At 39.1% G+C, this 25,570-nt stretch overlaps 1 protein-coding gene and 1 non-coding gene across 5 annotated transcripts in view; one reads left to right on the forward strand and one right to left on the reverse strand.

The window, feature by feature from the left end:
- Positions 1 to 25,570, reverse strand: part of FRMD5 (FERM domain containing 5) — a 383,704-nt gene that overhangs the window by 204,160 nt on the left and 153,974 nt on the right. The window lies entirely within an intron of this gene.
- On the forward strand, positions 25,186 to 25,317 carry LOC126021190 (small nucleolar RNA SNORA51). Its single transcript, XR_007499794.1, has one exon. It is a non-coding gene; the product is annotated as a small nucleolar RNA SNORA51 (small nucleolar RNA).

Genomic DNA, 25,570 nt, shown 5'->3' on the forward strand with positions numbered 1-25,570 from the left:
CCCAAAACCCAAAAAAAAAAACAAAAACAAAAAAAAAACCCCAAAAAAACCAAACAAACAAAGAAAAAAATATTTTTTTAAAAATTGAAATAGAAAAAGTAATTAAAGGAGCAAAGTGATGCAGGAGACTACCTTACATTTGGGGAAAAGCAGGTTAAGAGAGAGTGTTATATAGGTCTTATATTTATGATGGAAGTATAGGCTTCCCTATTGCCTTTTGAGATTTTCTTGTTGGGTGTGGGCTCCAGGGTGCCTTTTCATCACACACTGGCATTCTTGAGATTGATAAAGAGATTTGTGGCAGGGCCTGGACAGATAGCACGGCGGCATTTGCCTTGCAAACAGCGGATCCAGGACCAAAGGTGGTTGGTTTGAATCCTGGTGTCCCATATGGTCCCCCGTGCCTGCCAGGAGCTACCTTTTGGAGCTAAGCCCGGTATCAAGCAACAGTCTACATTAGGGAGAGGTGGTAAGGAGGGTGACACAGCATGAGTCAGCAGGGGTGTTGGTTGTATTTTCTTGCTGGGGACAAGGTGTGGGTTTGAGTGGGTGTCGCTTTGCCCAAGCATGATAATTTTAAGTGAGTTGAAGAAGACAATGAAAATCTCCAGACAGTTTTGGTCACTTCTGAGTACAGAGTCAGACATTGAGTAAAGAGTACTCCTGACAGAGTCTGAGCATTACTGGGTATGCCCTCCCCCAAAAAAGAGTCTATAAAAGTATGTTTTTTCTCTCATCTAAAAATCCTGATAGTGATAAAAGGAAAGCTGAAAGTTGCCTTTACTGCTCCACTGAGAAGAATATATGTATATAAATAACTTAGAAGAAGTAAAGTTTAAAGAACCCTTGGAAATAATTTAGAAAGTACACTATAGTCTTGTAGTACTTCCATTTTAAATACAACTTTTAGAACAATGAAAATTTTCTATTTTTTTAGAAAAAAAAAGAAAAAGAAACTATTTTTAGTATATAAGTAACAAATCTTTTAAGTATCAGAATTTATAACTAAAATAATTTATTTTTTATTTTATTTTATTTTTGGCCACACCTGGCTGCGCTCAAGGGTTACTCCTGGTTCTGTACTCAGAAATCACTCCTGGCTCGGGAGACCATATGAGATGCCAGGGATCAAACACACGTCCATCCTGGGTCAGCCACATGCAAGGCAAACACCCTACCACTGTGTTACCAATCCAGCCCCTATAATGAATATTTGTGTCACCTTATACTATGTGTCACCATACACTATGATGACCCTGAATTTTTTTATTTGTTTTTGGGTCACACCCAGCAGCATTCAAGGGTTACTCCTGGCTCTATGCTAGAAATCACTCCTGGCAGGCTCAGGGGACCATATGAGATGTCAGGATTCAAACCACCAACTTTCTGCATGCAAGGCAAACGCCTTACCTCCATGCTATCTCTCTGGCCCCACCCGAGAAATTATTTTTGATTCCCATACCATTATCATTAACAGACACCAACTGTGGTCTCATAGTATCCTGGGTATATTACACAATAAAAACATGGCACTGCACATATGCCATGTGCACAGCTTGGCTCTAATTAGCATCACTGTGAGTACACATTTATTGAGAAAGATGGTGCAGTATTAGGAGCACAGATGCTAAAGTCAGATTCCAGGGCTCCAATCTGGGCTCAACCACATATGCAATGTATGACCTTGAATAATCTACTAAAAGCCTTTTTCTTTGTGGAAAAAAGAAAACTATCTCAAAAAGTTGCTAAAAGGACAAAAATAAATATAATATTTAGAAGTGTCTTTCCCTTAATAAGCACTGCATAAATATTAAGAGTTATTATTTTGTGTGCTAAAATATTACAATATTGTAGGCGTTCTATCAGAACTAGAGGTTATAAAAAACATGGAAATCTCCCAAATTCCAATTTAATATTAATTTGAATATCATAAAGCAGAAAGATAACATAAAAGAGCACCATGATCCTATCTCAGTCTATAAATTAATATAGCTTCTCAGTCATTAAATAGGTAAATGTTTGAGCCAGATAGATGGTAGAGGGTTAAGACTGATGTTTTGATTACAGCTGACCCTAATTTGATTCTAACACCATATGGTTCCTGAGCATCAAATAGATGCAGCCCTGTAGGTTACCCAAGCACTGCTGGGATGCCCTGGGTAAATACTGCAACCTGGGTCTCACGTAGAACTGTGGACCAAACAGGCTGGGAAAAATGTTGAACAGGGTCCCTGGGCCCCTGAGTGCCACTTGGGAGACCCTTTCCTGATTAAAAACAACAAAAATAAAAAAAATCAAACTACAAACAAGTAAATGTTTGATTTCATTTAAGTTTGCAATAGTGTAATAACACTATGCATATAAAAAAGGTATGACTACTACAGATAGATACTTTGGATACAGTAGATCCAGCTATATATACTTCAATATATACCTAGTCTTTTAACTTAAATATAAGGGAAATTGGGTTTGTCTTGGCATATACACTTTAATTTGGGGCATTATATTTATTTAATGACCACTCTAATATATTGAATTGCTTCAAGAGAACTTGCCAGGAGACCACACACTACTCATCAAATGTAGCAACTACCCAGATTTTGCAAGGAATATTTCTAACATTTTTTTTTTGTTTGTTTTTTGTTTTTTGTTTTTCGGGCCACACCCATTTGATGTTCAGGGGTTACTCCTGCTAAGCACTCAGAAATTGCCCCTGGCTTGGGGGACCATATGGGACGCTGGGGCATCAAACCGCAGTCCTTCCTTGGCTAACGCTTTCAAGGCACACACCTTACCTCTAGAGCCACCTCACCGGCCCCATGTTTCTAACATTTTAAAGGTCAATTTATATCAAATTATTTACATTTTACAAACTTCTGCAATTTATGACTTTCTTCATAATTGGGAGGTGAACATGACATCCTTCATATCAAATCTAGGCTCTGCATAGGAAAAGATGATAAAAATTGTCACATAAGGTGACTTTATATCATTTACTAGAGCAATTTCATTTTTTTTATCTCTTAGTGTTTTAAAAATGAAAAGTATATCTGCTATACCATGATTTGTTCTAAAAACAAAATTGACTTTCAGAAACAGGAGTTATTAAAATCTAGGTTTTCTGATATGAAATAAAGCTAAAGCATAAATAATGTACTCAATTTCAGCAATGTTTACATTTGCTGCCTTATCTTAGATCTAGTCTGGTTGATAGAGAAGATCAAGAGATGAAATGCCAATAGTCTTCACCTTCAGAGTGCTTACAATCTTTTTCTTTTCTTTGAATGGGAGGGCACAGATCCAGCACAGCTCAAGCCCTACTTATGATTCTATTTGAGAATTGTCCTAGTAGTGCTTGGTTACTATATGGTACCAGGGATCAAACTTGAGTCTCTCACATATACTAAGTCTTCTGAGATATTGTCCTGGTCTAATTATAATATTTTTTAAAAGTTATAATACAAGGAAAAAAATGAGAGAGCCACACAGATGTTTGCATGAGATCAGAATTAATTTAAAGACTTCAGAGTATCTTCTGGTGGAATAGGGATGATAAGTTGGGATATTAAAAGTTTTAGGGTAGGGGCCCAGAGAGATAGCTCAGCAGTGTTTGCCTTGCAAGCAGCCGATCCAGGACTAAAGGTGGTTGGTTCGAATCCCGGTGTCCCCTATGGTCCCCCTTGCCTGCCAGGAGCTATTTCTGAGCAGACAGCCAGGAGTAACCCCTGAGCGCCGCCGGGTGTGGCCCAAAAACCAAAAAAAAAAAAAAAAGTTTTAGGGTAGGGAAGTTGGGTGATACAAACTGAACTTTGGAAAGATTTACCTAATAGAAAGAATGCAAGATAAGTCTATATGGAGAACTTGGAGACCACTATAATAATTTAGATAAACTTAAAACTTCTTTTAAGTTTAAAAGGAGGAAGAGTCAAAGAGGTTGTTGAGTTACAGAAAAAGTAAAGATGCAGAAAATCTTCCCTATTATTTTTATTTCAGGCAGAAAAGAAAGAAAAGTAGGGGAAATTAGATTTTTGGTGATAAAGTCCAACCTCTAAATCAAAGTTCTAGGGAAATAGAGGTGTTCATCTATTGTAAAAAGGATGGCAAAAATTAATTTTGTATGCGAAAGTAGACCATGCAATGAGATGGAAGATTAAAATGATACAGAAACAGGGCCAGAGTGACAGTACAGTGGGTAGGGCATTTGCCTCAAACCCAGCCAACCCGGCTTCAAAGTCCCCAGAAACCCATATGGTCCCCTGAGTCTGCTGGGAGTTAATTTCTGAGTGCAGAGCCAGGAGTAATCCCTGAGCGTCACCAGGTGTGGCCCAAGATACAAACAAAAATAATGTCTTACACAATCTTATCATATTCAGTACCCAATTAACTGGCAGAATGGAAATTGGTATGTTTAAAAAATTAAACAAATAGCACCAATAACGCCACGTGGCATTGCTCCTTTTTTGCACAGGCACATTAAAATGAGAAAATATTATGCATACAAATAAGATCTTATCTAATAGAGATTAGAATACACAAATCTTATAGTGCAAAGGGACCTTACACCCTGAACATTGACATAATGGCCTGGCACAGGCCTCAGAAGAAAGGGCATTTTCCATTCACCCCTGAACCAGGAAAGCCATCCACGAAACATCCAGGTTTGTCTATAACATCACCTGGAAGCAATCCTCTACCACGGAAGACCCTACCACTGCTCAGACATCCACCTGCTCAAAAGAGACTTCCCTTAACACTGAGAAGACTTAACAACAATGACCTGCTTACAGGACAGGGCTTCCTGCATTGCCCTTTAATGGTGAGGTGAAACGAGAAGACACTCCATATCATGTCTTCAATGTAGGATATGCAGATTCCAGGATCTTTAATACAGAAACATGATACCAACAACAGACACTGTGTGAAAAGTGTGTTGGCACTACGGACAATGTCTTAGATTGGATGATAACTTGCCTGGAGCCTAGAGTTGGTCTTATGCCAGGAAACTTCAGGGGTAGGATCTCTTTGTATTTAGGCCAAGGTTATTCCTTTCCATCCCTCTCATATTTTGGTGGGCCTATGCAAACAACAATTGCCACTCTAACACCGTTTTTACTGTGCTCCTTTGACTCTAATCCTTAAAAAAAAAAAACCACTTAAAATTTGAGGTTAACTTAAGCTAATATGCATGTACATGGAAATGTAAAAATACTATTCCTCTAATGTTTAAGGAGTTACGTAAGTTTTATGGCTTTATATTGCCTTGTGTGCTGTTAAGAAATATAATGTGTTACAATCTGGGGACTTGAGGGACAAAGTAATTGTACATGGATTCTGTTTTATTTATCTTAACTTTCTTTGGTGAAAGTTCAAAGTTAAGATATCAGCAAGGGGACTTCTTCTGAGAATTATCTTATGGGTGATTATCCTTCCACTGTAACTTTACCTTGTCCTCTTTCTTTGCATCTTTGTTCTCATAATTCAAAATAAAAAAAATTTAAAAAAATTAAATAAAATTACATAGAAACAAAGTTGAAACATGAATTTAAAGAATTTATAGCAAAATGTCTCAATATCTCATAAAGTAGGTAGCAAATAAGTCTGCACAGAATAAAGGAAACAGGAGATTGGGTATTTACTATAAATGGGGCCATTTGGTAAAGATGAAATAAAATGTAATAATGAACTATAAAAGTATAACTATGACATCTAAGTAAAATTTACCAAAGAAAAAGCAATTTTTTTTGTTTGTTTTTTGGTTTTTGGGTCATACCTGACAGAACTCAGGGGTTACTCCTGGCTCTATGCTCAGAAATCGCTTCTGGCAGGCTCAGGGGACTATATGGGATGCTGGGATTTGAACCACCAACCTTCTGCATGCAAGGCAAATGCCTTACCTCCATGCTATCTCTCCGGCCCCAAGCCGGAGAAAAACTTCAGAGACTGAAGAGTTGGTTTGGGAGTAAGGCATACGCTTTGCATGCAGTGATCCAACTTCAGTTTGATCCGGTGGTCCAGAAAGTCCTCAAGTGCTGGTCGCTTGTCAGGTAATCCCTGTTACTACAGGGACCAAGCAGTACTGCATCTTAGGGCCCTTGCATTAAATACTCATTAATGGCATTGGCTGAAATATACCATACACCACGAGGGACTTCCAAGTCTCCTAAGCACTGATTGCAAAAAAATAAAAGGTTCAACAACCATGACTAATCTCAGGAGATGGAAGTTTAGGCCAATAAAACTCATGGGTACATCAGGCTTCCTGCTAAAAATAAAAACTCGGGGGCCACCATCGGATGGAAGCTCCAGCAGCTGTACCCAAACCCTACAGTTGCAGCCATTTAAATGACTCAACTTCAATGCTTCACAACTAATCTCTGTAGAGACGCCAAGCGTATTAAAATTTCAGCAAGGGGGGCCAGAGTGATAGGGCAAGCCTTAAGACATCTGCCTTGTGCAAGCTAGCCTAAGACGGACCTAGGTTCGATCCCCCGGCATCCCAAATGGTCCCCCAAGCCAGGAGCGATTTCTGAGTGTATAGTCAGGAGTAACCCCCGAATATCACTGGGTGTGGCCGAAAAAAAATTCAGCAAGGGGGCTGAAGTGATAGCACAGCAGTAGGGCATTTGCCTTGCACATGGCTAACACGGGAGAACTGGGTTCCATCCCCGGCATCCCATATGGTTCCCCGTGCCGCCAAGAGTGATTTCTGAGCACAGAGCCAGGAGTAACCCCTGAGCACAGCCAAATGAGGCCCAGAAAGAAAAGAAAAAAGGAAAAAAATTCTATTAACACTGAAAATGGAAAACTCTGATGTCTTCTTGAAGTGGGATAGGCCACCCCCTCAATCCCCTACCTCCACTTTCATATTTCCAGAAGCCAGCAGCCACATCCGCATCAGCCTCCCCATAAACAACAACCTAGCTTCACCTCTTCAGGATTAATCTCTAATCTCAGAAGAGATGCAAGACAAGCCCCTGAAATTCATGGATTCAATTCTACAGATATTGGAGTTCCTGGGAAGACACCTCAAAATTCTACCATATGTACAGCCCAGTAGGAGTAAACCAAATTAGATAGTAAAGTAGCATAGAAGCCATTTAAATTCAGTAAACAAAAACTATACCACAGAAATTTTAACTAGCAACCAACAGCTTAGTAAACCCTTTGGCAATGACTTAATGACCCCACTAGGAGATAAAACGATTTTCATAAATTTCTTTTTACTGATGCACTTTTTTCAGTAATTCCAATAGCCATTTTGTTGGAACAAGTAGTATAAAAATTATTTTGTACATGCTAAGGGGGCAGGGTTGGGTAGTAAATGAGAAACTGGAAAAAATGATGAAGAGATCAGACCAGTGGTGGGTTTCATATTGGAACACTGAATGCCCAAAACAACTTTGTTTGAACTTTGTAAACCATGGTGTTTAAAAAAAAAGTTCAACAGTTCAATATCAAATGCAGAGAGAATGCTCATCAGGTTGTAGCACATGCTTAACATGAAGGATCCCAGATGTATTATTATATGGTCTTCTGCATACAACCAGGAGCAACCCTGAATCAAGGAGCTATGGGTAGTTACTGAACACCACTGGGGTGTCCTCAAAATAAAAAACTAACTAACCAAAAAACCCCACTGAAGTGTGATACCACTTTCACACCTACTAGAATGGTTATAATCAAAAATTTAGTCTGCACACAACCAGCTCCATAGACTCATTCTATTCACGGAAGAGAAATAAACCAAGCTGGGAAAAATTATAGGCATATACCTACCATGTAGCTAAAATCTGGTGTACTTAGAAAGAGAAGGTGGGTTAAGTCCTTGACCTGCCGAAGCCATACCTGCTGCAGCCATCACCCACAATCTCCCTGCTTCACAACGCCTCTACAGTTCTCTGCAGACACACTTATCTGACCAAATTTCAAGTATGCTTGTATTTGGGTTGTTATCACCAGGACCTTTTTGGAATGAATGTGGGCACCCTCTCTGTCTTCTCATATTTTGGAAAGTCTTGGCAGGCAAGATCACACACCACAATAGCTGCAGTACTGGCAATAGCACTTGGAATTCCTGTACTATATGACTGCGAAAACTCCCCTTTTCTTTAATACTGTGATCGCTGTAGGAACACACCAATTTAGACACCTAATGCAAAGAATTAAATGAAGTAACAGAATGGTCAACTAGCAACAAGAGCTTATTAAACCTGACAATGACTTAATGACTTCATTGGAGATAACAGTAATTTTCACAAATTTACTTGTCACTGTAGTTTTTTTTTCTTCCTTTTAATAATTTTCACTTTCACTTACCTGGAAACAAATGTATTTCAATCAACTATGTCAAGTAAGTGATACATGTTCTTCAAATAGAGTAAATTAATAAAAAAAAAAAACTTTTAGGTAGCCAGGGGCATGGGGAGATGGCTCAAAAGGCTAGAATGCATATTTTGCTTATGGGAGCTCTAGCACAGCTTGATCCTCCCAAGCACCAATAGGTAGAGGGAGGCAAGTAGAGAGGAAAGGAAGGCAGGAAGCCAACATATCGACTGATTTCATTTCTAGAAAGTGTTCTAAACAGGCAAATCTACAGAGATAGAAAGCATATTAAGATTAATGTTTTCCATGAATTAGGAGAATGCAAGAATAGGGTTGTTGTACAGAGTGATTGCTAAAGGTTAAAAGGGCTCTTCTTTATTCAATTTTTTTATTATAACACCGTGATTTACTAAGTTTTTTTTATACATAATACAGTTGTTTCAGAAATTAAATGTTTAAACATCCACCACTAGTATGACCTTCCTTCCACTAGTTTCCCCATATTTCCACCCACTACCCTAGCTTGCCTCCTTGCAAGCACAAACAAATTTGCTTCATATTGCTTTCTTAGAACACAAAGGCAAATGGAACATCAAAACTTAGGTCACTAAGAGTTAATTTGTAATAGTTATATCTCTCAATACTGTTATGAAAGTATCTGTCTAAATTTACTGGGCTTTAGTTGGTGTTACTATTTGGAATCACTGAGCTTGGTGGTCTTCTATGCAACTTTCTCATCTGACTGCCTATGATATAGGAGGCTAACACTATTATAAAATTTTGAGGAGCAAATGTGGCTATTTGGTCCAGGATCTATAGATTTGAAACACATTTGGTAGCTTGAAAGTTTAACAAGGTTGAATTGTGGATCTGGACCATTTCTGTAGGAGGGAGTTGGGTGTAGCTGTGGGTCGTTGTACCTTCAGGCAGAACAAAAATTTGGCCTACCTCCACTCTGAGAAGGCTAACAGAGCTCTTTTCTATGATCATGAAAATATTCTGGAATTCCATAATCTGATGCTTATACAAATTTGTGAATTAAAAACAGTGATCTAAACACTTTAAACAGGTGGATTCGAGCTGGAAAAATATTGTTACGAAGTAGTGAGTTTCAGAAGGACTTAATTTTGTTCTAGTTCTATTCAGAATAATGACTTTTTAAAGTTGTAATTCTTACAAAAAACAGCTGTGAAAGTTAACTGAGTAGGATATTGGCACAGTAGAAATAAAAGTCAAAGAAATGAACAGCAGATTGCTGAAATGAATATCTCTAATAGCTCTTTTCAAAATCTAACAGCTAAAATAACAATAATCTGATTAGAAAATGGGATTGGGGTAAAGGGAAAGAATAACAAAAAATTTAAGGAAGAAGATATACACAAATATAGGCATATAAAATGTTCAATATCTATATCTAGGCCATTAGGAAAATATAAATTAAAACCACAATAAGATATCTTTAAATAAATAAAATAAAATAGATAAAAATGAAACAGAAACTTATCATAAAAACTGGCAATGACACAATCCCAGGCTCTGATTCTAGAGAAATAAAAACCTATGTTTAGACACACAAAAATTTTTGGTTTTTGGGCCACACCCGGCGGTGCTCAGGGGTGACTCCTGGCTGTCTGCTCAGAAATAGCTCCTGGCAGGCACGGGGGACCATATGGGACACCGGGATTCGAACCAACCACCTTAGGTCCTGGATCGGCTGTTTGCAAGGCAAACACCACTGTGCTATCTCACCAGGCCCTAGACACACAAAAATTTTTACACAAATGCTTATAAGAGGTATATTTATAGTAGCCAAGAACTTTAAATAATTTTGTTTATATATGTAATCTAACACATTTAAGCCAATTGTTTTTTTGTTTTTGTTTTGGTTTTTGGGCCACACCCGTTTGATGCTCAGGGGTTACTCCTGGCTATGCGCTCAGAAATTGCCCCTGGCTTGGGGGGACCATATGGGACGCCGGGGGATCGAACCATGGTCCGTCCTATGCTAGCGCTTGTAAGGCAGACACCTTACCTCTAATGCCACCTTCCTGGCCCCATTTAAGCCAATTGTGTTATAAAATAAAATACTACTTGATAAAAATGAGAAACAGATTAATTGGTACATTCAACCTGTATAAATCTCTAGGGAATTCCAAAGGCTACATGTAATACTATGAAAACAGAAAATAATTTAATGATTGCTTAAGTTAGAGATGGGAAGATAAGACAGAGGAAGGCAGCTATAAAAGGGCAATGAGACCTGCTTATAAAGAAAATGTTTTCTACACTAACCATAACAATGTGAAGATCTTGATATTTCCCTATATCCATTGTGATGTTGTCTTATATTGATGCAAAGTGGTATTTTGTGGAAAAGTGAAAATTGCATGCTAATCTAAAATTATCTAAAAATTTTACTGAAAATATAGCTTAAATTGGGCTAGAGCATTTTCACATCTATAATATGGGGATTATAATATCTACTAAAGATAATTTTTTAAAAATATAATAAGTGGGTAGATTCTGGAAGCTACTGTACACTAATAATAAATGATAGTTTAATATAAGTTGATGACAACTGCAAAGCTGACCATTTCCAGAGACTTTATTCTGAAGGACAGTGATGACATAACTTTTAAAGGGAATATTCAGGTACTGATTATACCAAAAACATTGATTTTATAGACTTTTGGGGCCATTTGAGAGACTCCTCCTGTTCAAAAATGGTATCACTATAAACATAGAACTAATAACTATTTGAATGAAAGGGCTTTATAGTTAAAAACCAACTATAAAATAGAAAACAGGCTCTGGAGCCAGTCTGGCTAGATTCGAATCCCATTTCATCAATTCTTACTATGTGACCTTAAGCAAAATAGTTCTCTGACTTCAAGTTTCCTCATGTATTGTAAGAATCAAATAGATATATACTTTAGCATAGCACATCTCTATGTACTTAATATTAGTCATTCTAGGTGCAAAAATTAGAATAATATCAGTGTAATCCAACTTTTCTGTCAAGAAGGAATCATGATCAAATTCCCAACATCCTATGCAACTTTTACTTGAAACTAGTGACAGGTCACTTGCTTTATCAACATAATCTATTCTAATATTAGGCAGCTATACTTGATAGAAAGCTGTTTCTTTCTTTTCTTTTTTAATTTCAAATATATTCCTTTAAGTTCCAAACATTAGTCTTGTTTTCCCGCCCCCCTCAAGTATTAAGGATGTCTAGTCCTCTTCCACACAGCATACCACATATTTGGGTTCTGCTATCTTACTAGAAGGCAATTTTGAAAATTAGTCTATTCTAGTGTTGTAATTCTTTTTATTTTTAAATTTTGATTTTTGGGACACAGCTATAAAGGGTTCAGGGCTTACTCCTTGCTCTGAGCTCAGGGATCACTCCTGATTGGTGCCTGGGGGACTGAACCTAGGATAGCAAATGCCTTACCCACTATACTATCTCACAAGCCCCAATGTTTTGCAACTCTTCTTGAAGCCTGATTCTTAATCTCAAAAGTTAGGTTTTTTTTTTTTTTTTTTTTTTTTTTTTTTGTGGTTTTTGGGTCACACCCAGCAGTGCTCAGGGGTTATTCCTGGCTCCAGGCTCAGAAATTGCTCCTGGCTGGCACGGGGGACCATATGGGATGCCGGGATTTGAACCGATGACCTCCTGCATGAAAGGCAAACGCCTTACCTCCATGCTATCTCTCCGGCCCCAAAAAGTTAGGGTTTTAAGTTACACCATTACTAAGGTTTCCCCCCTCCATACCACTATCCTAAGGCAAGAATTTTTTTCATCACCTAGTTATTCTGAGTCATTCAAATTCTCAGGATGTTTTCAGCCTCTGTAGTTTTGCTGCTGTTATCCAGGCCTCAGTGGATAATGTTCTCTCAACATGTGTTCACTCCGAAACTAAAATTCTAGCAAGTGCAAAATTTTTGTCTATTTAACACAACCAAGTTATCAGTTTGGTCCTACATATATACAATCTATATCTGTATGCCAGAGTTTATCTTTTAAAATTATTTTATCCTAAATTAAAATTAATTTATTTTACAATTAGTTTAAGTACTGTGATTTAGGCACCGTCCCTCCACCAACATCCCACATTTCCTTCTCACCCACAAAGCACCTTAACAGCCTCTTTTTAGGTAATAGTCAAGATATATAAACCACTCACAAAGTTCAGCAACAATAACTAATCTCTTCATCCATTTTTAATGTCAATGATTTATCCACTACAAATAAAATTTTTCCCTTTCTTTCTCCCTGTCTTTATCTCTCCCTCTCTCTCCTTTTACTTTGAGCTGGTATTAAGATATTAAACTGCATGATTTTCCCAGGTTGCAGCTGAGTCAACTTTGGTCAATAAAAGGAAGAAACAAATATTTAAAAATATGAAAGCCATGGGAAACAAAAACTAACTTAACGTATCTTTAGCAGATAATTTAAATAACAGAACTGAGTCTGTGCAAGTCTGAATTATTCTTTCAGCTAATATTTACTGTATACTTACCAAAATACTTTTCAAGGTACTTTTTCCTCTAGGTTTTAGGATTACAAGAATAACACTGATAAATTCATGATAGGGTCCAACCAATCAAATGAGGTCTCAAGTGTCTTTCAGTTATAATATCGAAGGTCTATTTATTTGTTAATAAAAAGTTAGATGTTATTTTATTACCTCCCCCTTCAATTTTTTTTTATTTGTTTTTGAGCCAAAACTGGCTAGCTCAGGACTTAATCCTGAGCATTAAGAGATCACTCCTTGGGGCCGGGTGGTGGCGCTAAAGGTAAGGTGCCTGCCTTGCCAGCGCTGCCTTGGACGGACCGCGGTTCGATCCCCCGGTGTCCCATATGGTCCCCCAAGCCAGGAGCAACTTCTGAGCACATAGCCAGGAGTAACCCCTGAGCGTTACCGGGTGTGGCCCAAAAACCAAAAAAAAAAGAGATCACTCCTGTGGACTTGTGGAACTTAACTGCTGCGCATTCAAGCTCTGCACTCAGAGATCACTCCTGGTGATCACACCTGGGGGTACCGGTGATCAAACCCAAGCCAGCCTTTTGCAAGGGAAGAGCACTACTTGCCATACTATTACTTTGAGGCCCCAAAGATCTTTAGTCTTAGGGTTAGAATTAACATTTGGTAATAAGGTCTTCTAAATCTGCAAACCAATAGTTTTTTTTTTGTTTGTTTGTTTTTAGTTTTTCAGGCCACACCCGTTTGATACTCAGGGGTTACTCCTGGCTAAGCGCTCAGAAATTGCCCCTGGCTTGGGGGGACCCTATGAGACACCGGGGGATTGAACCGAGGTCCTTCCTTGGCTAGCGCTTGCAAGGCAGACACCTTACCTCTAGCGCCACCTTGCCGGCCCCTGTTGTTGTTGTTGTTGTTTTAAATAATCAAAGAAGCAGTTGGGCTAGAGAGAATACAGTGGGTAGGCACTTGCACAGAGCTGACCCAAGTTCTATCACTCCAAGTCCCATATGATTAGGAGTAACCCCCAAGCATTGTCAGCTGTGAAACAAAACCAAACAAACAAAATCAGTAGTGATCTGGGGTGGGGAGTGATAGTACAAAGGGTAAGAGGCTTGCCTTGCAGTGGCCTACCTATTTGCAATATCTGGCATCAGATATCATCCCCCAGCACCACCAGGAATGATTCTTTTTTTTTTTTTTTTTTGGTTTTTGGGCCACACCCGGCGGTGCTCAGGGGTTACTCCTGGCTGTCTGCTCAGAAATAGCTCCTGGGGGCCGGGTAGGTGGCGCTGGAGGTAAGGTGTCTGCCTTGCAAGCGCTAGCCAAGGAAGGACCGCGGTTCGATCCCCCGGCGTCCCATATGGTCCCCCCAAGCCAGGGGCGATTTCTGAGCACATAGCCAGGAGTAACCCCTGAGCGTCAAACGGGTATGGCCCAAAAACCAAAAAAAAAAAAAAAAAAGAAATAGCTCCTGGCAGGCACGGGGGACCATATGGGACACTGGGATTCGAACCAACCACCTTTGGTCCTGCATCGGCTGCTTGCAAGGCAAACGCCGCTGTGCTATCTCTCCGGGCTCCAGGAATGATTCTTGAATGCAAGGTCAGAAGTAACCCCTGAACACCCCAAGATGTGGCCCAACAACAAATAAACAAAAACAACAAATAATAAGTGGCAGTGAGTATCAGGCATTGATTTATTTCTTGGCCAAAGCAGCCTGTACTTATTATAAAATACACTCATTTCATTTGTAACATATAAACTACCTAAAAGTTCATGAAATTAGTTCTGAATATACAAAAGAAAAAAACTGAGTTAGTGTTTCCTTTTCTTATTTAAGCCTTAGTCTGAACTCTATTTTATCACCAGTAAGCTTTAAGAGTTTTTATGAAATAACTACATGCAGGGGCCGGAAAGATAGCATGGAGATAGGGAGTTTGCCTTACATGCAGAAGGACGATGGTTCAAATCCCAGCATCCCTATATGGTCCCCCAAGCCTGCCAGGAGTGATTTCTGAGCATAGAGCCAGGAGTAGACCCTGAGCACTGCTGGGTGTGACCCATACAAAAAAAAATTACATGCAACATAATTCATAAACAATATTTAAAACACCCTAATTAAAAAGGCAACAAGACCTTCTTGCCTGCTTCTCAAAATGTGTTCTTCTCCCTTCCTCTCTCACTTCCTTTCTGAGATTAAACCCAGAGGTTCACACAAAGGAGACAAGCACTATCTACTGAGTCACATCCATGGCCCCAATGTTAGGAGCTTGCGTCATCACCAGTTTTCCAAGTCTACATTTGAGAATTAGAACTTATACCTGGAACCTCAGAAAGTAGAATTTTGGGATCCTGTCTGAGGCTATAAGCTACAAACTACCAATAGGTTGGAACAATTCAAAAGATAAATAGCCAGCTTTCTGTCTCTAGAGAAAAGGGTGATTCTCAGGTCCCAGTATATAAAACATTTGAAAATAATGTGAGTGCTAGAGCAGGTATGGCATTTGACTTGCATGCAGTTAACCTAAATTCTATTCCTAGCATCACATCTGAAACTCCTAAGCTCAGCCACAAGTGGTCCCCAATTTTTTAAAACAAATAAAATGAATATTTATTTACATAGCAAATATCTAAACATATACAGCTATTTTTTTTAAATTTAAAGAAAATGCATCACATAGTTGACATAGTTGATCATAATACATTTGTTTCCAGATAAGCAAAAGCAAAGTTACTAAAAAAATAGAAAAAATAAAATGGAAAAAGTTAAAAAAGAAAAAGTAGAGTAGCAAGCATATTTATGAAAATTATTAGGTGAGAAACTGTGAGTGTTGCCTGTGCATGTTTTTCCACTGTCCTGTCTCCTGAACTTCTTGGGAGTGGGCCGAAAAGGGCCCAGAAAAATAGCTCTCCCAGAGGCTCATCCAAGGGCCGGAACACCAAGGAAGTATATCCGACCATGAAAACCGGCTATCCGCAGTATTCTGCAGAAAGGCAAGTCCCCTGTTTGTGACATCAGGCTGGGAATATCTACGCCCGCCCAGGGGTTCCCGACTGTGAGAAACTGTAAGTGTTGCCTGTGTTTGTTTTTCCACTGTCCTGTCTCCTGAACTTCTTGGGAGTGGGCCAAAAAGGGCCCAGAAAAATAGCTCTCCCAGAGGCTCATCCAAGGGCCGGAACACCAAGGAACTGTGTCCGACCATGAAAATCAGCTATCCGCAGTATTTTGCAGAAAGGCAAGTCCCCTGTTTGTGACATCAGGCTGGGAATATCTATGCCCACCCAGTGGTTCCCGACTGTGAGAAACTGTGAGTATTGCCTGTGCATGTTTTTCCACTGTCCTGTCTCCTGAACCTCTTGGGAGTGGGCTGAAAAGGGCCCAGAAAAATAGCTCTCCCAGAGAGCTTGACGGCCTCACACTCTTTGTAACCAATGAACCCCACCACAACACGCAGAAAAAAATCACACTACAAGCATGACAGTGGGGAAACCTCGCAGGCTAAACACCATGCACAGAGAATGAAGACAATAGCGCAGATGACCTAAAAAATTCCAACCATCTGATTAACCTCTCGGATAAGGAGGTTAGAATAGAAATATGGAAGATGTTTGTAGAACTCAAAGAAAGCATAGATCGATCTGAACAGAACACAAAGACAGAAATCAGAAAACTCCAAACTGAAATAACAGATCTGAAAAACACGGTAGCTCAACTGAAAACCTCAGTGGATGGCCTCGCCAGCGGGGTAACAGCAGCTGAGGACAGGATCGGTGTGCTGGAAGATAAGATGCAGAAAAACTCAACACAGCAGAAGAAATTGGAAAAGAACCATATGACAAATGATCAGGCAATGGAAAAAGTACTCAAGGAATGTGAACAGATGAAAATAGAAGTCTTTGATAAACTCAACAGAAACAACATAAGAATTATTGGAGTCCCAGAGGCCCAGGTAGGAGATCTCCAGGAAGAATCAACTGTCAAAGACATCATCAAAGAGATACTCCCAGAGTAAAAGACTACATGCAATCAAATTCTGCATGCCCGAAGAGTACCAGCTAAAAGAGACGCAAAGAATAACACCCCAAGACACATCCTCGTTATGATGACCAATCCCACAGATAGAGATAGAATACTGAAAGCAGCAAGATCAAAAAGGAAAATTACATTCAAAGGAGCATCCCTAAGACTTACAGCAGACATGTCACAGGAAACTCTCAAGGCCAGAAGACAGTGGTGGGATATTGTGACAAGCCTGAATAAAATGAATGCCTCACCAAGAATACTGTACCCAGCCCGACTCACGTTCAGGTTTGAAGGAAGGATACATAGCTTCATGGATAAACAACAGCTCAGAAACTTCACAGATGAAAAACCAGCCTTAAAGAAAAAACTTACAGGTCTACTTTAAGACAAGAGAGACCAACAAACACAGCAAACTGATCTACAAAGATGACATCAAATCCTATAACAATAATCTCCCTCAATGTCAATGAACTAAGTTCACCAATTAAAAGACACAGAGTGGCAAAATGGGTCAAAAAGATGAATCCAACCTTCTGCTGCCTACAAGAAACACACCTGAATAGTCAGAACAAACATACACTCAAAATCAAAGGCTGGAGGAAAAATCATCCAATCAAATAACACCCTTAAAAAAGCTGGGGTGGACATATTAATATCTGATGACACCAACTTTATACTCAGAAAAGTTGTAAGGGACAAAGATGGACACTATGTACTAATCAAGGGATATGTGCAACAGGAAGAAATCAGACTATTAAACATATATGCACCCAATGAGAGACCAGCAAATTATCTAATACAATTACTGACATCAATAATAACACAATAATTGTGGGAGACCTCAACACGGGCCTGTCAACACTTGATAGGTCAACCAGACTGAAACCCAACAAAAACATACTAGCCCTGAAAAGAGTAATGGAAGAAAGAGGACTAGTAGATATATATAGGACACTCCACCCCAAAAAACCCGGATATACAGTCTTCTCCATGTACATGAGTCATTCTCCAGGATAGACTACATGCTGACACATAAAACATACCTTCATAAAATCAACTGGATAGAAATCTTGCAGGCTACCTTTGTTGACCTTTGTTGAAATTAGATGTGAACTACAAAGGCACACAGAAGAAAAACTTTAACAATTGGAAATCAAACAGCCTGCTACTGAACAACCAGTGGGTCCGAGATGAAATCAAAACTTTACTGGGAACAAATGATAATGAAGACACAAACTGCCAGAATCTACGGGGCAGAGCAAAAACGGTCCTGAGAGGAAAATTTATAGCTTTGCAAGCACACATCAGGAAGAAAGAAGGGGCCTACCTGAATAGCTTAGTGACACAGCTCATAGAATTAGAAATGCTCAACAAGGGCCCAGAGAGACAGCACAACGGTGTTTACCTTGCAAGCAGCCGATCCAGGACCAAAGGTGGTTGGTTCGAATCCTGGTGTCCCATATGGTCCCCCGTGCCTGCCAGGAGCTATTTCTGAACAGACAGCCAGGAGTAACCCCTGAGTACCACTGGGTGTGGCCCAAAAACCAAAAACCAAAAAAAAAAAAGTGATCAACAAAAGGACCCAAAAATAGAAAGACAGAAGGAAATAATAAAGCTGAGAGCAGAAATCAACAAAATGGAAACCCAAAAAACAATCCGAAAGATCAACGAAAGAAGTTGGTTCTTTGAAAAAATAAACAAGATTGATAGACATCTAGCAAAACTCACAAAGAAAAAGAGAGAGAGAGAAACCTGATAACCCATATTAGAAATGAAAAGGGGGAGATCGCGACAGATATTGCGGAGATCCAAAGGGAAATCAGAGACTACTCTGAGAAACTTTATGCTACTAAACATGAGAACTTAGAAGAAATGGATAAATTCTTGGACACATAACCTTCCACAGTTAAGTAAGGAGGATGTAGCATATCTAAACATCCCCATCACTATTGAGGAAATTGAAACTGTAATCAAACATCTGCCCAAAAAGAAAGCCCAGGCCCAGATGGATTTACTAATGAATTCTTTCAAACCTTTCAAGAGGAGCTACTACCAATCTTAGCCAGGCTCTTCCATGAAATTGAAAAAATGAAAAAATTGAAAAACAGCTTTTATGAAGCCAACATCACCTTGATACCAAAACCAGACAAAGATGCCACCAAAAAAGAAAATCACAGACCAATATCCCTGATGAATGCAGATGCAAAGATCTTCAACAAAATCCTGGCAAATAGGATCCAATGCATCATTAAGAAGATCATACACTACGACCAAATAGGTTTCATCCCAGGAATGCAAGAATGGTTTAACATCCGTAAATCTATCAACATCATACACAACATCAACAACAAGAAAAATAAAAATCACATGATCATATCAATAGACACAGAGAAAGCATCTGATAAGGTCCAACACCCATTCTTGATCAAAACTCTCAGCAAAATAGGAATGGAAGGAATCTTTCTCAATCTAGTTAAAGCCATCTACCACAAGCCAATGGCAAATAATATCCTCAATGGAGAAAAACTAAAAGCCTTTCCTCTAAATTCTGGTACAAGACAAGGCTGTCCGCTCTCACCACTCCTCTTCAACATAGTACTGGAAATGCTTGCTATAGCAATCAGGCAAGAAAAAGATATCAAGGGAATCCAGATAGGAAAGGAAGAAGTCAAGTTCTCACTGTTTGCTGATGACATGATACTCTACTTAGAAAATCCTAAAGACTCTACCAAAAAGCTTCTAGAAACAATAGACTCATATAGCTAGGTGGCAGGCTACAAAATTAACACACAGAAATCAATGGCCTTTTTATACACCAATGATGATAGGGAAGAGATGGACGTCAAGAAGGCAATCCCATTCACATTAGTGCCACTCAAACTCAAATATCTTGGAGTCAATTTAACCAAAGACGTGAAGGACCTATACAGAGAAAACTATAAAGCCCTGCTCGGAGAAATAAGAGAGGACACAAGGAAATGGAAACACTCCCCAAAGCATTGTACAGATTAAATGTGATCCCTCTAAAGATACTCATGACATTCTTCAAAGAACTGGATCGAACACTTATGAAGTTCATCTGGAACAATAAACACCCTCAAGTAACTAAAGCACTCCTAGGGAAAAGGAAAATGGGAGGCATTACTTTCCCCAACTTTAAACTGTACTATAAAGCAATAGTTATCAAAACAGCATGGTATTGGAATAAAGACAGACCCTCAGATCAGTGGAATAGGCTTGAGTTCTCAGAGAATGTTCCCCAGACATACAAGTACCTAATCTTTGACAAAGGAGCAAGAAATCCTAAGTGGAGCAGGGAAAACCTCTTCAACAAGTGGTGCTGGCAGAACTGGTTAGCCACTTGCAAAAAAGTGAACATAGACCACCAGTTAACATCATATACAAAGGTAAAATCCAAATGGATTAAAGACCTTGATATCAGACCTGATAACGTAAGGTATATAGAACAACATGTAGGTAAAACACTCCATGACATTGAGACTAAAGGCATATTCAAGGAGGAAACTGCACTTTCCACACAAGTGGAAGCAGAGATCAACAGATGGGAATACATTAAGCTGAGAAGCTTCTGCACCTCAAAAGAAATAGTGCCCAGGATACAAGAGCCACCCACTGTGTGGGAGAAACTATTCACTCAATACCCATCAGATAAGGGGCTAATATCCAAAATATACAGGGCACTGACAGAAATTTATAAGAAAAAAAACATCTAATCCCATCAAAAAATGGGGAGAAGAAATGAACAGACACTTTGATAAAAAAGAAATACAAATGGCCAAAAGGCACATGAAAAAATGCTCCTCATCACTGATCATCAGAAAGATGCAAATCAAAATAACGATGAGATACCATCTACACCACAGAGATTGGCACACATCACAAAGAATGAGAACAATCAGTGCTGGTGGGGATGTGGAGAGAATGGAACTCTTATCCACTGCTGGTGGGAATGCCATCTAGTCCAATCTCTATGAAAGCAATATGGAGATTCCTCCAAAATCTAGAAATTGAACTCCTATTTGACCCAGCTATTCCACTCCTAGGGAGAGACCCTAGGAACACAAGAATACAATACAAAAAAACCCTTCCTCACACCTATATTTATTGCAGCACTATTCACAATAGTCAGGCTCTGGAAACAACCAAGATGCCCTTCAACCGACGTATGCTAAAGAAACTGGTACATATACACACTGGAATATTATGCAGCCGTCAGGAGAGATGAAAGCATGAAATTTTCTTATACATGGATGTACATAGAGTCTATCATACTGAGTGAAATAAGTCAGGGAGTGAGAGAGACGCAGAATAGTCTCACTCATCTATGGGTTTTAAGAAAAATAAAAGTCATTTTTGCAACAGTTCTTAGAGACAATGAGAGGAGGGCTGGAATTTCCAGCACACTTCATGAAGCTCACCACAAAGAGTGTCAATGCATTTATAGAAATAACTACACTGAGAACTATCATAACCATGTGAATGAATGTGGGAACTGGAAAGCCTGTCTAGAGTACAGGTGGGGGTGGGGTGGGGTGTAGGGAGATTTGGGACATTGGTGGTGGGAATGTTGCACTGTTGAAGGGAGGTGTTCTTTACATGACTGAAACCTAATCACAATCATGTTTGTAGTCAAGGTGTTTAAATAAAGATATAAATAAATAAATAAATGAATGAATGAAAGCATGAAGAAAAAAAAGAAAATATTTTTTCTCCAAAATTAGTGGCCTGAGGGACCTACACTGTCACTCACTCAAGTTCTGTAAATCCTCTGAATCAATGATATTTTCTACTTTTTGCAAGTTAAGTCATCTGTAGTTTGTGTTATTAAGATTTGCTTTCTCATATTGCTAGTAGGTGCCATTTATTTAATACTAATAGCATGTGACATTACAAAAGAACTGAGTGCCTAGAGATTTTTTTCCTTAAATTTTTCTACTTGAACTACTCTTTTAAATTGCTTGATGAATATAGACAGCTTCATAAGATAATGGTGAGGATTAAATAAGATCATTACTGAAAACGCTTATTTGTTCAGTCTGGCACAAAATGAGTGCCCATTCAGTGTGGCAATTGTATTATTATTCACTTACTCTTCTGCATATCAAACTGTACTCTTGAAAATTTTAGAAAAGTTTAGAAATATAAAAAAGCTGGGTTTGGGGTTTTTAAATGAGCATTGGTTTATAATATTATCAAATTTAGCTTTATGCCTCTATTTGCTTAATCACCTATGCTATTTCTCGGGCCCTCTAAAATAAAATAAAACTCTAAAGTAAACTCTAAAGCACAGAGTTCTGAGCATTGCTAGGTGACCTTAAAAATGAGATAAAATAGAAGATATAGCTGGGACAAATCAATTGTACAGCAGGTAGGGTATTGCCTGGTATGAGGCTAATCTAAGTTCAATTCACAATAGTCTGTATGGTCTCCTGATCCCAGCCAGGAATAATCTCTTAGTGCAGAGCGAGGAGTAAGCCCTGAGCAATATCAGGTGTGATTCCAACCAAAAACAAAAATTAATATTGCTTTAGAAACTTGCAGTTTGTGGCTTACTTGACTAACATATCATTATCCCAATTGATAATCTGAAATTGTTACTTCAAAAGCCAAGAAGAAGATATTTTAGGGATTTATTTATGTTAACTTAATATCAAATTAGTGATGTCTACTATCTATCCTTTTAAATGTTCTAACCAGGCCATTCATAGACTCACTCTTTTCTCAAACAAGATGTAAAATGAGCATGGAAGATCATAGGTACAGCAGGCCATGCAACAGAAAGCTGGCCATATTGGAGAGGGCAGACCAAGCCCCCACTTTACCAAAACCACACCTGCTACCCCCATCACCCAGAATCACCATTTTCTTGATGGCCCTACCTCATCATTGAACTTCTATGATTCTCTGTGGGGACACCAATCTGACCAAACTTCAAGTATGCTGGTTTCTGGCCTGATATAACCAGGGATTTTTGGAGCTAGTATGGGTACCCTCCACCCATAATCATTCTTTCAGGAGGTGTGGCAGCTGAGTACATGCCCCTAAAATATGTAGTATTAGTAATAGTGATTTGAATCTCTGGACGACTTCATGTTTGATGCTTTTTGCTGTTTGATGCTGTCATACCTATAGGAACACACTAATTTAACAGAATGGACAGTTAACAGAACGTATGAAACCTTCTGCCATTATATTAATAACTTCATTGGAGATATAATAATTTTCTTTTTTTCTTTATTTAAACATCTTGATTACAAATATGATTGTGATTAGGTTTCAGTCATGTAAAGAACACCCCCCTTCACCAGTGCAACATTCCCACCACCAATGTCCCAAATCTCCCTACACCCCACCCCACCCCCACTTGTACTCTAGACAGGCTTTTCAGTTCCCTCATTCATTCACATGATTATGGTAGCTCTCAGTGTAGTTATTTCTATAAATGCATTGACACTCTTTGTGGTGAGCTTCATGAAGTGTGCTGGAAATTCCAGCCCTCCTCTCATTGTCTCTAAGAACTGTTGCAAAAATGACTTTTATTTTTCTTAAAACCCATAGATGAGTGAGACTATTCTGCGTCTCTCTCACTCCCTGACTTATTTCACTCAGTATGATAGACTCTATGTACATCCATGTATAAGAAAATTTCATAATTTCATCTCTGTATATGTATATTATAATATGTAATATATGTATAATGGAGAGTATTGCCATTTTAATGATGTTAATCCTGCCAATCCATGAGCAGGGTATGTGTTTCCATTTCTGTGTATCCTCTCTTATTTCCTGGAGCAGGGCTTTATAGTTTTCTTTGTATAGGTCCTTCATGTCTTTGGTCAAGTTGACTCCAAGATATTTGAGTTTGTGTGGCACTAATGTGAATGGGACTGCCTTCTTTTTTTTTTTTTTTTTGGTTTTTGGGCCTCACCCGGCGGTGCTCAGGGGTTACTCCTGGCTGTCTGCTCAGAAATAGCTCCTGGCAGGCACGGGGGACCATATGGGACACCGGGATTCGTACCAACCACCTTTTTTGTTTTTGGGCCACACCCGGCGGTGCTCAGGGGTTACTCCTGGCTGTCTGCTCAGAAATAGCTCCTGGCAGGCACAGGGGACCATATGGGACACTGGGATTCGAACCAACCACCTTTGGTCCTGGATCTGCTGCTTGCAAGGCAAACGCCGCTGTGCTATCTCTCCGGGCCCGGGACTGCCTTCTTAATGTCCATCTCTTCCCTATCATTATTGAGAAAAAATATTTTCACAGAGATAGATGAACCATTCTTGGGTATTTAAACACATGCACACATGAGACAATCACAAATATTTTAAAGGAGAAAACCATCTCTTTAAAAAAAAAAATCTACATATTGGCCTTTCATTGAACTGGGATTTGGGGTTAGGGATAGTAGGGCTCACATCCAGCTATGCTCAGGGCTCACTCCTGGCTCTGTGCTCAAGTTATGCAGGTGAGCAAACCAGTCAGTTGCATGCAATGCAAGCTCCTTTAACCCTGACTCCTAAAATTTTTTTTGTTTTAAAAAATGAAAACTTTTAATGCCAGAGTGGTGGCACAAGCAGTGGGGTATTTGCCTTGGACATGCTGACCTAGGATGGACCATGATTCGTTTCCCCAGTTTGATCCCCCAGCTTAATCTCCCCACATTCCATATGGTCAGTCCCCCAAGCTAGGAGTGATTTCTGAGCATATAGCCAGGAGTAACCCCTGAGCATCACCAGGTGTGGCTGAAAAACAAATAAACAAATAAAAACCTGAAAACACTTAAATATAATCATGTGAAATATTTAAACATATGTCCTCTAAAAAATAAATCATTTGTGTTTCATATACTGAGATTAAGGCATTATAGCATGGTAAAATTATTTCTCAGGGTGAGAGAGGGAGAAAGAGGAGAGAGAGGGAGAGAGAGAGAACACAGAGAGAGAGCACTGAGAGAGAGAGAGAAAGAGAGAGAGAGAGAGAGAGAGAGAGAGAGAGAGAGAGAGAGAGAGAGAGAGAGAGAGAAAGCACAGAGAGTACTGCTTGCTTTGCAAGTAGATATCCTGGGTTTGATTCCCAAAAATGCCAACTGGTCAGTCCCCTGAGCACCACCAGTAATGATCCCTGAAAATAGAACCAGGAGTAAACTTTGAGGACTGACAGCTCAGAAACAACAATAACAACAACAAATTATTTCTCCCCCGTCCCCGCTGTAATGCAGCCAAACTTGGTCAATCTTAAAAAGACTATTATTCAAAATCAGGAAGGACACTTGGGATGTTGGTGATGGGAATGTTGCACGGTGAAGGTTTATATATATATAAAGATAAGGTCTCCCAATGCTTACCACAGGCTATGTTATTTATACTGACTGTATAGAAGAGAAGGTACAGTAAATGCTCCCCATATACACCTCAAACCAGGCCCTTTGCCTGGTCTGTATTGTGAATGGGGGGACAAAAAAAAAAATCAGGAAAATGTCATCAACTTCGTTTTCTTTTCAAGACTTTTGTCTCCTGAAAGCCTTTTGGGATTATATATGAAGTTTATGTTAGTAATATGTAATCTTTTACCTATAATCTTTCAATTATTTTTTAGAAAAATTTCTTTGATATTATCTTCTCTAGTTCATTTGAACTTAGGGTAAATAGAAGGATTTGCTTCTTAATTCACTATAGGGCTATCTGGTAACCTTTAAATCCTTAGGGTAGGAAA

Source organism: Suncus etruscus, chromosome 10 (genome assembly GCF_024139225.1).
Source record: "Suncus etruscus isolate mSunEtr1 chromosome 10, mSunEtr1.pri.cur, whole genome shotgun sequence".
Taxonomy (NCBI): domain Eukaryota; kingdom Metazoa; phylum Chordata; class Mammalia; order Eulipotyphla; family Soricidae; genus Suncus; species Suncus etruscus.